This window comes from Sapajus apella, unplaced genomic scaffold, assembly GCF_009761245.1.
Source record: "Sapajus apella isolate SASKATOON/1434 unplaced genomic scaffold, GSC_monkey_1.0 scaffold57, whole genome shotgun sequence".
NCBI classification, from domain to species: Eukaryota; Metazoa; Chordata; class Mammalia; order Primates; family Cebidae; genus Sapajus; species Sapajus apella.
Genome location: NW_022436997.1, coordinates 13,581,409 through 13,598,473, shown reverse-complemented (window position 1 = coordinate 13,598,473; position 17,065 = coordinate 13,581,409). Strand labels below are relative to the sequence as shown.

Genomic DNA, 17,065 nt, shown 5'->3' with positions numbered 1-17,065 from the left:
GCAATTGTGAGAAATATGAGCTGTAGAGGAATTCCTTAACAAGAAGGTAAATTTTACAAGAGGGAGCTCTTCAGCATGTGTAAACAGAGGAAACCGAATAGTAATGTTTTTCATAGCCACAAGTTAAATGAGGAGAAGCAGCTGTATGCAGTGTCTATTTTTAATTCAGTTGCCTGTATTCTAGCTTGAGGTAGCCACAAAAGCCTTAAACTTATCAACATACACGTGTTAACTAAAGCCTCTTAAACAGAGAAGTTTTTTTAAGGATCAACTAAGAAAGAGTAATATCTCAAAAAAGAGATTTTATGGGGGAAAATCAATAGTTAGTAGGCCTATGGTAAAAGAAGAACCAGGAAAAGGAAGAATTAAAGGCAATCTTAAAGAGTGAAGAACCAGCATCCAATAAAATAACTTATGCACACAAAAACATATTCACACGAAAGACAGTAAGACAATTCAAAAGAATATTTAAGGAAAAACAACTAAGATGCTGAGAACAATGATTGATTACATCAATAGCTATGACACAATTATTTTAGGAAAGTGATTATGAACAAACCCCATTTTAAGATATCAGAAGATAGTGATCACTCAATAAATGTTTATTAAAATTGACAACTTGAACTGATAAAAATTTACCTGATAAAAGGTATAAATCAAAAACTTCCATCAGAGATTTTACTAAATAAACATTAGAAATCTTCCTGTGGATGTTGGGCAAAATAAAGTAAGGATATCAGAAATCAACATCCCTTCTAAAAATTTTATTGCAAATTCTTCTCTAAACAATAAAAAAATAGAACTACAAAAGATAGCTATAAGAGTTAGAAAAAAAAATGTCTTTATGGAAAATCCAGTCAGTAGGCTCTAAAACATGACAAATTGGGGTGATGAGAGTTTAGGAACTTTCTGCCTATAAGATCTGAACTCAAAAAATTAATAACTTTTTTTTTTTTTTTTTTGAGACAGAGTCTTGCTCTGTCGCCCAGGCTGGAGTGCAGTGGCACAATCTCAGTTCACTGCAACCTTGCCTCCTGGGTTCCAGCAATTCTGCTCTCTCAGCTTGCCGAGTAGCTGGGATTACAAGTGTCCCTCACCATGCCTGGATAATTTTTGTATTTTTAGTAGAGACAGGGTTTTGCCATGTTGGTCAGGCTGGTCTTAAACTTCTAACCTCAGGTGATCTGCCAACTTTGGTCTCCTAAAGTGCTGGGCTCCTAAAGGCATGAGCCACTGAGCCCGGCCCATTTTTATAAATCAGTATGACTAATTTTGAATTGTAATAGAAAAAATTCTATTTATTACCATAAAATAAAATGCAAGGTATTTACGTTTATATCTATTAAAAATGGGCAATATTTTATAAAGAAAGCTACAAAACATTTTGAAAAATAAGAACTGAATAAATCTAGAGGTGTAATATGATCATATATGAGAAAAGAGTATCAGGGACAAGTTAGTTTTCCACAAAGTAGTCTACAGTCTCATCAGGTTTCATGAAAGTTGATCTAAAATTCACAAGGAAGTAGAAAGGACTGATAATATGTAATGAGACAATTGTGAAATAGGAGAACAAGCCTGAAAAATTTGACATGTGATATTTACAATTTATCTTAAAGGTGTAGGAATTAAGAATAATATTGGGATCATCCAAAGAGAGCATTTGATTTGTGCAAAAAGGATGGCTAGTACTCCAAGCAAAATAAAATAAAATTAGATCCTTAACTCACAACATAAAGAAAATGAAAGCAAAGTAGATTGAAAATTGAATTTAACAATTTTTTAAAAAACATGACACAATAACTTTATGCCTTAAGGGAAAGGAAGAATTTTTAAATAAAAATTAAAATGATAACTTTTAATGGAAAAATTGACAATTTTAAGTACATTTAATATTTTTTAAGTTAAATTTAAACAGAGTAACAATATGAGCTGCAGGTTTAGAGAAGATTTTAGTAACACAGGAGACAAGGATTAATTTCTTTAACATGTAAAAAGCCCCTATAAGTCAATAATAAAAATAGAAACAACACACAGAAAAAAATGGACAAATTATACAGATAGGCAATTCACATAAAAGGAAAGTTATTTGCCTTGAAAACATTTGAAAAATTCTTCAATTTAATAATAGGATATGAAAAAATAAAATTCAAACTCATCAGATTGTCAAAAAATCTGTCTATATCGAATTTTGGTAAAGATGTGAAAAAAATTAAACTCATAAGCTGTTCAAATTAGTGTATAATTTTATAGAAAAACTTTGGAGAACAATTTATTATTTTGTATTGAAATTGAAGTTGTACTTTCCCTTTGATCCAGCAATTATACTTAAAGCTATGTACTCTATACGAGCAATTCTCAACGTGTGGTTCCCAGACCATCAGGATCAGTATCAATCACCTCAGAATGTTACGAATATAGTTATTCAGACTCCCTGAATCAGAAACCCTGGGACCAGCAATAGGTGTTTTATTAAGATCTATAGGTGATTCTAATGAATGCTAAAGTTTGAGAAATACTGCTCTCAAAAAAATGTCACATGTACTCAAGAAAAAATATAAAATAGTGTTTACTTACAGGATTGCTTGCTATAATAAAAATTTGGAAATAATCTAATTATCTTTGAAGTAATGTAAAATACATATGGTATATTCATACCCTAAACCACAGCATTTAAAATAAACACACTGGCCAGGTGTGGTGGCTCATGTCTGTAATCTCAGCACTTTGGGAGGCCAAGGCAAAGAGGCTCGCTTGAACTCAGGATTTTGAAACCATCTTAAATAACTCTGTCTCTAAAAAAACAAAATAAACACACTAAAATTGCAGGTGGCGTGTATGTTAGAGAAACAAAAAAACCCTACAAATAATACTTTTTGTTTTAATTTTATTACTATGTAAAAATGGCATTAAAAACAATTGAAATGGTAAACACAAAAGGTTAACCCAGAGGAAGGAGGAGAATAATAGTAAGAGGCCAACTGAGGATTTTACATGCGTCTATACTGGTTTAAACATGCAAAACAAATATAGAAAATGTCAGGATTTACAAGCTGGTCAAGTTACACAGACATTTTTTAGAAACTTGTTTGCTTACTTATAGTTTATATATAACTCTGTAACTTACTGCATGTTAAGTTGTTTCATTAAGAAATTAAAAAAAACCTATGTTAAGGTGACGTCTCGGCGAGAAAGGCATCTTCCAGATTTTATGACTTGGAATGATTTACTTTCAGAGAATTTATTATAGTTTGCTTTTTAAGAGCATCCTATTATACTTGACCATATGCCAAAATACAAAAATGGCTTTTTTGTACAAGAATTTTGTTATATAACCACTAAATGTGATCTTACCCATAATAAACAAAATATCCAAAATATCGAGTTTACATCATTAAGGAAAAAATTACTACTTTTAGCTGCCTCATAAAATTATTGGTATTTTTCTTCTTCCCTCTCATACAATTAACATAGTTGTTCGTTAGTAACTTCATAATTTATTTCATATGAAATTAAAGATTGCCATATGTAAAATATTTTCATGAGAATTTGAATTTGCTAGTTTCAAAAGACAGCCATAGAGCTCAGATGTTAAAAATATATTAGCCTTAATAAACAGATATTTTTGTAAGCTTATTCACATATACTAATGTGTTGAAATAATGACAAGTATGTTTTTTCTTTAAAAAAATTTCTGAAGTTGTGTCTGTGTCTTAAAGAACATAAATATCATTGCAAACACACTTTAGATAAAATGAAATCATTTTTGGAGACATATGGTACCAAAAATTAACTCCCCAAAGCACATCATTTAACTGGCTTTTGCAATTTAAGAACCCTGGAAAAAAAGAAAGGGAACGTTTCAAGGAAATGAGAAGTGTCCTTATAATAAATTTCTCCTTATAAGAATCAGACATAACAACAGTCTTTTTAATTAAAATACAAATACCATATGTATAGTTATCTGAAAATGAATTATAAATTGTTTTGCCAGGAAACAAAGACCAGTCAATACTGAAAACAAAAAAAGTCCTTCAGAATACAAAGATGATAGTAATGGGCAGGGCAGAAAGTGCATGAGCAGCACTCAAAGTTCTTTGTCTATGAATAATGGTTTGTTCATTACTGGACTAATGAAAACATACAACTGCTGGATTCAAATCTATGAAACAGATTTTCAAAAATACCTCATTTATACTTTTCTGGATGAAAATTATCTTTATAAAAACTGGATTTTATAAAGAACCAGTTTCAATGGTAGTTGAAAAGAAATCAGAATTTTTCTGCTTACAACATGAAAAACCCATTAGATACAAAATCCAAAGAGAAAATTAACAGAATCACTGCAGTAAACAATCTTTATCAATACAACATGTAGGACAAATACAAGAAGTGTGGAACAATTTCATTTTTGAAGTAAAAATTACCTCCCAGGATAAATTAGCAGAGTACACCAGACTTTTATGGTAGTAAAAATATTTTGTATGATACCATAATGGCAGATACATGCCGTTATACATTTGTCCAAATCCATAAAATGTACAACACCAAGAGTTAACCCTAAAGGACGAACTTGGAGTGATGATGCTGTGTCAATGTGTGTTCATCAGTTGAAATAAATGTACCTCTTGGCGTGGGTTGTTGATAATGGAGGAGGCTGTGCATGTGTGTGGAAAGGGAGTATACGGAAACCCTCTTTACCTTCCATTTCATTTTGCTGTAAACCTAAAAACTCCTCTACAAAAGAAGATCTAAAAAAAAAAAAAATAAAGTAACCACTCAGTACACTGGAGTGGGAATTGGGAATGGGTACCTGGTGGTGACAACATGTGACAATTGTTAGAGGTTATAGTATTTCTGACAGATGCATGTGTATGCATAGATTAATTCATCACAGATACCTGAAAATTTTAGAGTTTATCTGATATGATGGGTAGAGAGTTTGGAAGTTTCTTAGTTAAGAAGCCTGCAACCTAAGAATAGAAATATTATGAATAATACTTTGGGAGAAAATGAAGGCATTTCAGAAGTCTGTATTTCCTATCTACAAACGCAGTCAAACAAACGGTTCAGCTGTAGAAGCAGCTATAAGATTTATTCATATTTGACAAATAAGAGAAAAAAATGCTGTATCATGTAGATTTGCATTTGCATCTTAGGTAATCTAATTGAAATCATATTTAAAGCTTTGATAAAATATGATAAAGACCATCTGGAAAAAAAATAATGGGCTTTTCCTATAGGAATTTATTTTAGATAGAAGGAAGGTAGATAATAGCACAAATATATTCATTTATTTGCACTACAATATTAAAATAATGGTTATAATTTTAATCTGCTTGTTATAAGACTTCACATACTGAAAGCATACTGTGTTTCTCAATTTCTGACAGATAAATAAAACTGATAAGTGAAGGTATGTGCATGCAATTTTAATTCAACCGAGTGATGTGAAGTGCAGCTCACACAGCAAATAGCATAAGCCTTATCAGTTCTGTTTATTGTAATAACCCAAACAATAGCAATTATAAACTACTCCACAGATTTTTGGCAAGGCAGGAATGACAGATATAAAAAATCCAGTTAATACTGAGCTATTTATAGTACTCAGTTTCGAAGTTATATGTGTACAATATACAAATATCAAAAGTAATGAAGTATTTATTTATTACCAAATCCATTTCATAGACTAGTGTTAAAGATTACATAGCTCATTTCTGGAAATATCCTTTATCAAATGCTTAGATGTATCCTTAAGAAAAATAAGACCCACATGCACTCACAATTTTGGAGCTAGCATTTAAGAATATTAAAAAAGAACTATTAGGCCGGGCGCGGTGGCTCAAGCCTGTAATCCCAGCACTTTGGGAGGCCGAGGCGGGTGGATCACGAGGTCAAGAGATCAAGACCATCCTGGTCAACATGGTGAAACCCCGTCTCTACTAAAACTACAAAAAATTAGCTGGGCATGGTGGTGCGTGCCTGTAGTCCCAGCTACTCAGGAGGCTGAGGCAGGAGAATTGCCTGAACCCAGGAGGCGGAGGTTGCGGTGAGCCGAGATCGCGCCATTGCACTCCAGCCTGGGTAACAAGAGCAAAACTCCGTCTAAAAAAAAAAAAAAAAAAAAAAAAAAAAAGAACTATTTAATTGCTCTAGTTATATAAAAATAATATATTTCATAATTCTGCATCTGGATCTCTGCTAATATATAAAGCCTTGGTATGACAGAGAGAAAACTGATCCACACAGACACTACTAATTTTTGTGTTGACTAGTTAAAGATCAAGTCTATTCTTTTATATAAACATGCAAATATATTTATTTGTATACTTTATAATACACACTATTACATAGATAATAACTCATCTTTTTCATATTTAAAAGTAGTAACCTGCAAAACTTACAACCTTCTTGGTTAGATAATTTGGTTCTGAAATAAAATTACTTAGATATTTTGCTCACATAAATTGCTAAAATTCACACTCGAATCCCATGAACATTTCAATAAGAAATAAATGAATGCATATGCTTGATTCTAAAATTGTTCTATGTGATTGAAAAAAATATTAAACCAAAAATAAAACAATATTATATGATAAAAATTATTCTCACAGTAAAAATCTAACTTTTCTCAAATAAATAATTGTTCAAAAATGGTTGAAAATAGTACTACATGACAGCTAAATATGAAAGACTATATTGTCAAACAGAGATGAACATATTTTTGAAGCATACACTTCCTTGCCTGCTTGTCAATCTTTTGCCCAAAAGCAATTAAGTCCCTAGATTTTAAAATGTGGCCAAATAAATCCTCTAAGCTGGTTCTTTTGGTTTTCATTTATGAGCTGTGGTTGAGCAATTTTCTCTGATGATTATCCATAGCATATCTTTATAGTCTTCTGAGATCCACTATTTTAATACAAAAAATCAAGAAAATGCTTTAAAAATTACATTTACCTAAAATTAATCCACAATAAAAACATTAAAAATATTAATTATAGAGGTCATTGGTTTATTTCAAAATTTCAAGAAGAAATTAGTGTATTTTTACTTTTAAAACATCAAATTTCATTATAAATACCCCCAACATTTGTATTTCTTTTAAACACAAGTAAACATAAATGCTTATGAAATTATTTGTTTTAAACAATTTGCAAAAATTCAACTGCAAATGTAAATAAAATAGGCCATACAATTATGCAATGTGGGACAGACTAAATGTAGAAACTAGTCTACAGGTATAAAAATCAAGGGTCAGAAAGTATAAGCTTCCTTTAAAATGCAAAAGTCTTATGATCCTTTAGTTGTCTTAGCTTCTCGTTAGTGATCTAGAATTGCTCTGGCACTAGAAGGATTACAGGAATAAGAAGAAAATCTGCAAAGTAGTGCAAATTGTCACAGATGCCCAAAATTTATGAAGTCATTTGCTGACTTGCACTAGAATATAATTAAATCCAGGTTATGACAAATATTGTCAAATATATGCTTTTTATATATTAGTAACTAATACTATTCTTTCAGAAAACACTGTGAACTAAATTCAACATATTCAAAGAATCTAAAAATAACGTAAGTAGCAATGATTAATTTAAATAAAATAATATTGAATAATGTTAAGGAAACTATAGATGTTCTACCACATTCTGGAAATTTATGGTGGTGGAGGTAGTAGAAGGAAGAATCATTGGGTATTTGGAAACCCGGTAGACCTAGGTACTACCGGGCTATGTGACTTTGTGTTATTTGAACCTTAATTGTGTCATGTAAGGAACAAGTATAGTTCCGCCAAACTAGACTGTCAGTAGAATACACAGCTACTTGACATTTTCAGTTTTCCAGAGGAAATTGAAAACCTATTGTCTCCTCTTCCCTCTGCATTTATTAACTCCTTTTACTCTTCAGACTCTTCTCATCTTTCCACTAAAATGGCTCTAGGAAAGTTTGACTGTGGCATCTCATATACTTACACCCTTACTAGTTCTTGAAAGTCTTTCCTTGTATGGTTGCATTCTTGATTTCTCACATTGTTCCACATGTCCTATTCAGTCTCATTTGCAGGTTACTGGCCCTTAACTATCACTAAACATCAATAATTTCTAAGACCCTGCACTTAATTCTTTTCTTCTGTATATTCTGCAAGAGTGATCTCATGCACTCCCAACATTGAAACTATTAACCAAACCATAATGTATTCCAGACTTGATCTGCAATGCAGACATCTCTAAGCCTGACTGGTCTTTACCATTAAACTACTAGATACTCTTCTCTGTCTACCCAACAAGACCTCAAAGTCAAAGCCCAGAGACGAATCCATTGAGTTCAGGAATCCTCTCGTCCTTCTCACTCTACTCCTGTGATTTAGACCAAGATGCCACAATCAACCTTGTCACCCAAGCCAAAAACCTAGGCACCGTACTCGCTTTGCTCACCCAGATCTCTCAGTTTGTTCATTCATTAAGTTGCATCAGTTTTAGCTTTTAAATATTTTTCTCTTGGACCCTTTACTCCCTCCTGACGACTGATTCCCATCACTAATAGAAAGTTACCATTTGGGCTTCATTTGTTCATCAGTTGTTCAGGTTACAATTAATGAATAATTAAGGCCACAGTGCTAAGTTTTCTAATAGTGGTGGGAATGGAATGCCTCAAGAGCCCCGTGATACATCAGCCGAAACCAGAAAAGAGGAAGAAGGCTTATTAGTGAAGGTTGGGATTATATATTATTTTTGCAGGCATGGAAATGCTTTCAAAATTTCAAGCAACCGTGAACACTGCTTTTAAGTGGAGGTGTTGGCAAAAGCAGACTGATGAGGAGGTAAGAATTACTTGTCAATAACAATGAGGTATGTATACCAATAAATGAAGAATTTATACTCTAAAACAGTTCATTTCTGAAGGTAGTTTAAGCAGATCTTTCTTTAACTGTTTATTTACTGAACAAACATTTCCTCACAGTTAGTGCAGATATGGCTTTCCAGTTTATACATATGGATCATAAATTTCAAATTAATGTCATCTGAATGACTTACTTCTTACTACTTGTAGACACAGATATGGACATACCCTGAGATAGTTGGCTCTCAACCAATACTAATGCCCTATATATTTATAGTACCTTACAGCACAGAAATACTATATCATTCCCGTTGTTCTCATTTATACTTACATTTCTAGGCAGAAGACAGAGTGGTCACTACTATTTATTCATGAAGCAGACACTTAATGATAAACTCTTTGGTGTCAGAGCCTGTGCTATGTACCAAGCACCCAGTGGATCAACTGGTTTTTATCCTCAGTGTGGCTCAGAGGTACACAGAAGATAAATATATAAAACATAAAAGATAAATGAAATGCAGTAGACTACAAGATCTCACAGAAGTATCTAATAACTGGTGCACCAGCTGGGAGGATTCCTGAAGAAGGTAATACCAGAGCCAAGTTCAGTTGGAGTTAGCCAGATGAAGTTAGTGTTAGAGGAGACAGTCACCCAAGGCTCCCCAGGCAGGAGGAGAAAGAGATGAAAGTTGGTCCGAGTTTATCTTCCTGTTTTCTTCCTACTGAATGAATTTTATATTTATAACTTAAAAATCTCAATTTATACAGAGTTTATTAAACTTTATATTATAATTAAAAGCCTTTCAAAAGCAATTTGTGAGGAACTTTGAGATAGAGGGTTGTGACTAGCAAAGACTACACCATCTTCTCCGTTGTGCCAAGTAGGATAATCAAAGCACAGATTTTAGTAAATTTACTTAAAAGAAAAAAAAACTTTACCTTTTTTTTCTTTTTTAATTGTACTTTAGGTTTTGGGGTACATGTGCAGATCATGCAGGATTGTTGCATAGGTAAACACATGGCAATGTGGTTTGCTGCCTCCATGCCCCTGTCACCTACATCTGGCATTTCTCCCCATGTTATCCCTCCCTTGGCCCACCAACAGACCCCAGTGTGTGATGCTCTCCTCCCTGTTTCCCTGTGTTCTCATTGTTCAACACCCGCCTCTGAGTGAGAACATGTGGTGTTTGATTTTCTCTTCTTGTGTTGGTTTGCTGAGAATGATGGTTTCCAGATTCATCCATGTCCCTACAAAGGACATGAACTTATCATTTTTTATGGATGCATAGTATTCCATGGTATATATGTGCCACATTTTCCTTGTCCAGTCTATTTTCAATGGGCATTTGGGTTGGTTTCAGGTCTTTGCTATTGTAAACAGTGCCACAATGAACCTAGGTGTGCATGTGTCTTTATAAAAGAATGATTTATAATCCTTTGGGTATATACCCAGTAATGGAATTGGTGGGTCAAATGGAATTTCTATTTCTAGGTCCTTCAGGAATTGCCACACTGTCTTCCAAAATGGTTGAACTAGTTTACACTCCCACCAACAGTGTAAAAGTGTTCCTATTTCTCCACATCCTCTCCAGCATCTGTTGTCTCCAGATTTTTTAATGATCGCCATTCTAACTGGTGTAAGGTGGTATCTCAATGTGGTTTTGATTTGCATTTTTCTAATAATCAGTGATGATGAGCATTTTTTCATGTCTTCTTTTGAAAAGTGTCTGTTCAGATCCTTCACCCACTTTTGGATGGGTTTCTTTGTTTGAAAAATGCTTTACTTAGGTGACTTTGAAAGGTAGCTCATTAAGTTCACCACTGGGATGGGATTTAATTTAGTTTAATTATACAATTAAGTAATTAAACATTTTCCCTCTAAAATGGAGTCTCTCTCCCAGTACTGTGCTGTTTAAAATTTTAGAGCACATTTCTTTTTATCTGTAGATTTTAGGTGCTTTCATCACACACATACATACACATACACATACACATACACATACACATACATATACACGTACACACACACACACACACACAAAAGAAACTATGTGAGATAATGGATATGTTAGCATCCTCGACAGTAGAAATAATTTCACTGTGTATACATATATCAAAACATGGTACACCTTAAATATATGCAAATAAAACATTAATGTCAAACTTTTGGGTAAGATAACTAGGAGGTAACAACTGAGTCAGAAAGCAGTCATTAATATTACTAAGCTAAACTGAATTAACATAGTGCATAAAGTAATAGCATCTCAGTAGATGGCAGGGTCTTTCAGAAGAAATTGTGTGGTGGTAAAGACCTCAGATAGGCCGAAAAAGACTAAGGGAGAAGAATTCAAAGCACAAAATTATGCCAGGTGAAGGCAGAGTTTGAGATATCACAAAAAGTCACCATCATGACTAGAAGAAGCATGAGATAATGGAAAGGTAAAGTGAAAGTGAACTTCCCAAAATTAATGGAAGGTGGAAATAAGTACATAATGCAAAACTCACCAAACTTTAAGTTTTAAGTTTTGTGTTAGTTACCCCAGGCATTTAAAAAGGACATCTGCCCATTGCTTTACCCAAGGGAGTACAGCTAATGACAGAAATTTTAGATAGTGTGTTGTGTGTGTGGTATAAAGTATAGAAATAATGGGAACTTTTAGGTCTTTCCAAATCACATCTCTAAAGCGTGTACATAAGCTGTAAGTCAACTTGTAGAAACTTAGTCATAGTCCTTGGAATAAATGAAAGTGTAATAGTTGGACCAATTTTACTATATTTTCTGTCATCTTAGTATAAGCACTGTAACAACTTGTCAGATAAAACGCATGTGTTGTTTTTTTTTTCATTTTCTGTAAATGAGCTTTCAGAGATCTAGTCCCTTCTTTGTTCTTTTGACAGCTTGTTCTGCTCATTGCATGATATGTGAGATTATCAAATCACTAAGATTTTGCTGTTTCTAACATATATTATAAACTGGGATAAACTTTCTGAATTTTTCTAAATACAAGTTTTGGATCAAATTTTAAATTGGAAGATTAAATTTTAAACAAGGAAGATGACACACAAAACTATGTGTGGTTGGTCATTCCTAAATTATGGCTCATGGGTATCAAAAGATGCTCTGAAAGTAAGCAAAAGAAAAAAAGGCACAAGGTGACAGCTGAAGGAATTTTGAAGACTTACAGAAACTGGAAGAGAAAAGGTATATAGACACTGTAAAATAATGAGGAGACTTCTGAGGAATAATGCAGAAACATTTGCTATTGCACTGCACAGTTAATGTGTTGTATATTTCAAAATTGCTAAAGAAATAGATTTTAAGGATGATCACCCTACACATAAAAGTGATAAGTTGGTGAGGTGATGGATATTTAATTAGCTTGATTGAATCTTTCTACAAAATGTACACATATATTAAAACATTGCATTTTACCTCACAAATATATACAGTTGTTATTGACACCTAAAAATACAATTAAAATGTATGTTAGATGGACCAAGATAATATGATCTTTCCTTTAATAATGCGAGGATGTTGGGGCCAGGAGCAGTTTCTCATGCCTGTAATCCCAGCACTTTGGGAGGCCGAAGAGGGCAGATCACCTGAGGTCTGGAGTTCAAGACCAGCCTAGCCAACATGGTGAAACCCCATCTCTACTAAAAATACAAGAATTAGCCAGGAATGGTTGTGGAAACCTATAATCCTAGCAACTCGAGAGGCTGAGTCAGGAGAATCACTTGAACCCAGGAGGCAGAGTCTGCAGTGAGCGGAGATCATGACATTGCACTCCAGCCTGGGGAACACAGTGAAATTCTTTCTCAAGAAAAAAAATGAGGATTTTGTTCTTTTGAGTTATAAAGAGGGACATGACTCCAAAGGTGGGAGCTCAGACCTGAGGCATCAGACCAAATTAAGGACTAGCTAAAACAGGGATGGGGCAGAAGCAGTTTTCCATGAGATTGCTCACTGGAGTGCCAAGGCAGCCTACCACCACCATGACAACATCCAATGTTACCACCCTTATGATGGCTATGACCTGATGACCCAAGACTGCCTCTTAATCTGCATATAATTAAAAATAAATATAAATATGACTGCAAACTGCCCCAAGCTGATGCCCTGGGCATACGGTCTATTGGGTAGCCCTGCATTGCAAGGGCAGTATCTCTGTTGCTCCTGTACACTGCCACTTCAATAAATGTCGCCGTCTAACACCACTGGCTCACCATTAAATTATTTCCTAGGCAAAGCCAAGAACCCTCCTGGTTTAAGCCCCAGTTTTGGGGCTCATCTGCCCAGCATCACTTTGAATGTGATGTTCTATCCTTCACGGATAGGGATTAGTTTATTTCAGGTATATTGTAGTTGGTTGTATATGTGCATTCTCTGCTGGATCATTAAGTCCTTGAGGGCAGGGTCAATGTGATGTTCATCTTTGTGTCCCTGCACCTGATTCAGGGTTAGGTGCATTACAAAGTCTGCAACAAATAATATTTGAATGACTTAATTAATAAATAAAAAGGCTTTAATTAGTGTCAAGAAAGCTGGGTTCCTTTCACTTCAATTACAACAAATCTTACATTGTAAAATTTTATTAGCTATTATGCCTCTTGAACCAACACCACAGGTTAATTCTGTACAACATAGTCATGTATTGCAACAAAGACTACTACTATATAGAGAAGGATTTCCTGAGGCATCTCCCTACCCCAAGCAGAAAGGAAATGCTTCCTCCTTCATGCTCTTATAGAATCCAAATATTATCTCTAAAAAAGAATGCCTCACTCTGACCCAGGGTAATCTCAAAGTTACCCATGAATCTTTCCTTTCTTCATGCATCCCCTTCCAGCTGGTTACTAAATCTCTTAATTTATAACTCCTGAATATTTGTATTTCATTTTTTTTCACCAAACTTATTGCCATTACTTGATTTTAGTTCTTCAACTTACGTTACTAAACCATTTCACAAGATGGAAAGTTGGTTAGAGATGTAGAAAGAAAACTGGGATAATGCAGAGACAAAAGTCAAAACACCAAAAACTTTAAAGAATAAGAATTTCATCCTGCAAATATTCATCACCTGGAAAATAATTCTAACCATTTTCTGAGCTCCTTCTCTGAGCAAGCAGTATATGAATTTGGACCTATATTATTGAATCTAAACTCCACTTTGCCTTCGAAATGAAGATATCTTGTTTCCAGTACTAGTTTTATGTAATGAAATTCAAATAGAAGTTGACACACAGTACTTCATTTCTACAAAATTGAACAGAAAAGCCTCCAATACTAGAATTAACCTAGAATAATCACCAAGTTTATTGCTCTGGTCAATAGAAATTATGAGTTAGCAAGTAGGTAAATAGGTTACGTCTGAAGTGCCAATTTTAATTAATTAATTATGGCTATCTGGGGCATTATGTTTAGAAGGCTAGAGGCTTAGCTTGTACCAAGCAAAAGAGAATTCAGTGATGATCATCCATGTCTGCCATAGGTATGAAAGGGAGAAAAATAAGAATAAAAGCAGACTTTAAGTTTTAGTGATTAGAGTATCAGCAATATTTTCAAGGTGACGAAATAATGGTTTCATACCTATAGGAAACAGTTTTCTATTTAATGGCTCATTTAAAAATATTTAGTATTTGTCTGCCATTTTGATGATAGTGTCTCCATTATGCCAAGTTGAGGTGAAAGCTGGAAATGACCCTGTACTCCTTTTCATAGGTGTTGCACTAGACCAGCCACTGTGTAACAGAATTACATGGGCACAGTCCCTGGAAGCAGCATTTTATTAATCCATATGTGGTACTGCAATTCAAATAAATGAGATCGCTTATCAATAGGAAGAGGAACTAATGACACATAATTAAAACAACTCTGCAAGTAAGAATCAGGATTTAACAATGTAGCAGAAGTTGTATCTTTTCAGGTTTTCTTCTTTTTTCAGAAAAGCAATTGCTATTTAAGTGTATGGAATGGTTGTTCAGTCCTGGATGTGATTCCTCAAAAAGTAATTTAAAAATGTTTTTATATTAAATCAATATAGTTTTCTTTCCAGTTCTTTTTTTTTTTTTGTAAAAAGATGCTCTAGGAAATAAAATCACAACATGCAATATTATTTCACCAACTAATTTACATCAGATCTATTAAAGACAACTGTAATAGAGCCCTAAATGAAAACCAGATATATACAAAATAAATGGCTGTGTGTCGTATTTTATAAAAATGGCTAAGCTGCCTCTATTTCTAAGTTAAAAATATTATTTGGATTAATGAATGCTTTTGGTCATATTCCTTCTGAAGAATATGAACTACTGAGAAAGTACTATTAGACTTGCTCCATTCTACAACAGCATGGTACATTACATAATTGGGGGGATATAAGTCAATTATATTATCAAAGCAATAAGATTAATTGCTGACAAATTAGAAAAGCATAAAAAATTTCAAAGAAAGATGATATAGGATAATATATTAGAAAAAACCCTGTAATCTGTAGTCAGGATGCTTGTGTATCATTCTGAAGCTACATATACATACATATATATATATATACATGTATATATATTACACATACAAACACACACACCTCTAAAAGACTCATGAAAATAAAGTGCAAAGTCAAATATAAAAATAAAATTCAGCTTCACTGTCAGATATGGAATGATTGCATTTTTAAAAAGTGAGCTTCCTTTATGGTTTAAATAAAAATATAATAGAAAAAAATCCCAGTTATAAGAACAACATGACAACCACACAACATCAGAAATATAAAATCCTGGAAATAGCATTAAAAACAACAACAAGAAAACCCACTATAAGATCTATAGTAATCAGGTCATAAAACTTTACTGAGATATGTATAAAGTTCCCAGTGTAATCCTCTCAACAAATCTAATTGTGGTATTATTAATATCCCTAATTATATACAAAGACTTTATTATGTACAAAAAAGTTTAATGACAGAAATATTAAGTAATCTTAAGATCATTGAGTTAGGAATAGTTTACAAGAACTTAAAGAAAGTCAACAATGTTGAGAAAACTAGAAATTTGGAAAACCATAAATTATATCCTAAGCTTATATTATACAGCAAATAAAATTTTATTTGATAAGAAAATGCTCAATATATAATATTATATGAATACAGTAAAATGTAAACTGCACCTATAATATAATTTCAAACTGTTAAAATATGAAATAAAGAGTTAAATATAAGCATTTAAGCCATAGGAACCTGAAAATCCAGATGGATTTTTAATTGATTCCTGTATAGGCAATTATTTTCTAAGCACAAAACAATGGAATAAATAATTCTTAAAAATCTGGATGCATTTTACCAGAAGCAAAATTTAAAATGTAGTATAAAAATTTGAAAGCAAAACAGAAACAAATGTATTATAAAGAGAACATATAAATCAGTAAGAAAAAAAATAACTCAACAGAAATAAATGAATGAATGGCAGAAATGCATTACAGATGAATTAACACAAATGTTAAATAAAGTTATAGAATATCCAGTGCTATTAATAACAAAGAAAAATAAAATACAAAATTAAATTACACATCTCACCTTCCCTCTCATACTGATTCACAAAGACTTAAAACCATAATCCAAAACTTCTCTCTTTAGTTGTGAATTAGTTATCTTCCCTGGCAATTCATGTAAAATTTTTTCAATGGATTAGATAACCCTACTACTATTTGTACTCTGTGTGTGGTGGTAGGATGGGGCAGTGAAGACAGGTATGATGGTTAATTTTGTATGTCAACTTGGCTACACGATGGTACCTGAATATTTAGTTAAAAGACTAATTTATATGTCTCTGAGAAGACTGTTTATTAGACTGGGATTAACATTTAAATTACTGAACATTGCATAAAATGGATTGTCTTCCCTAATGTGGGCGGCTCTCATCCAATCAGTTGAATACCTTAAGAGAAAAAGATGGATGTTCCCCACCACCCACTATGAAAGAGAGGGAATTCTGCCAACAGATAGCCTTCAGGGTCAAGCTGCAAGTCTTCCCTGGATCTTCAGCCTGACAGCCTACCTTGAAGATTTTGGATTTGCCAGCCTCAGAATTTTATGTGAACCAATTCCCTAAAATAAAATCTCTCTCTCATAAATACACGTGTGTGTGTGTGTGTGTAAAGTGTATATATATATATATATATATATATATATATATATAAGGTGTGTGTGTGTGTGAAGAGTGTGTGTATATATAT

At 33.2% G+C, this 17,065-nt stretch overlaps 1 protein-coding gene and 1 long non-coding RNA gene across 2 annotated transcripts in view; both read right to left on the bottom strand.

Moving 5' to 3' along the window:
- The window catches only part of CCDC178 (coiled-coil domain containing 178), a 477,035-nt gene that overhangs the window by 44,978 nt on the left and 414,992 nt on the right, over window positions 1-17,065 (bottom strand). The gene's annotated exons all lie outside the window — the stretch shown is intronic.
- LOC116528205 overlaps window positions 11,944-17,065 on the bottom strand; it is a 12,030-nt gene continuing 6,908 nt past the window's right edge. The window contains exon 3 of the long non-coding RNA XR_004258924.1: window positions 11,944-11,954. This is a non-coding gene — a long non-coding RNA (uncharacterized LOC116528205). The remainder of the gene's footprint in view (window positions 11,955-17,065) is intronic.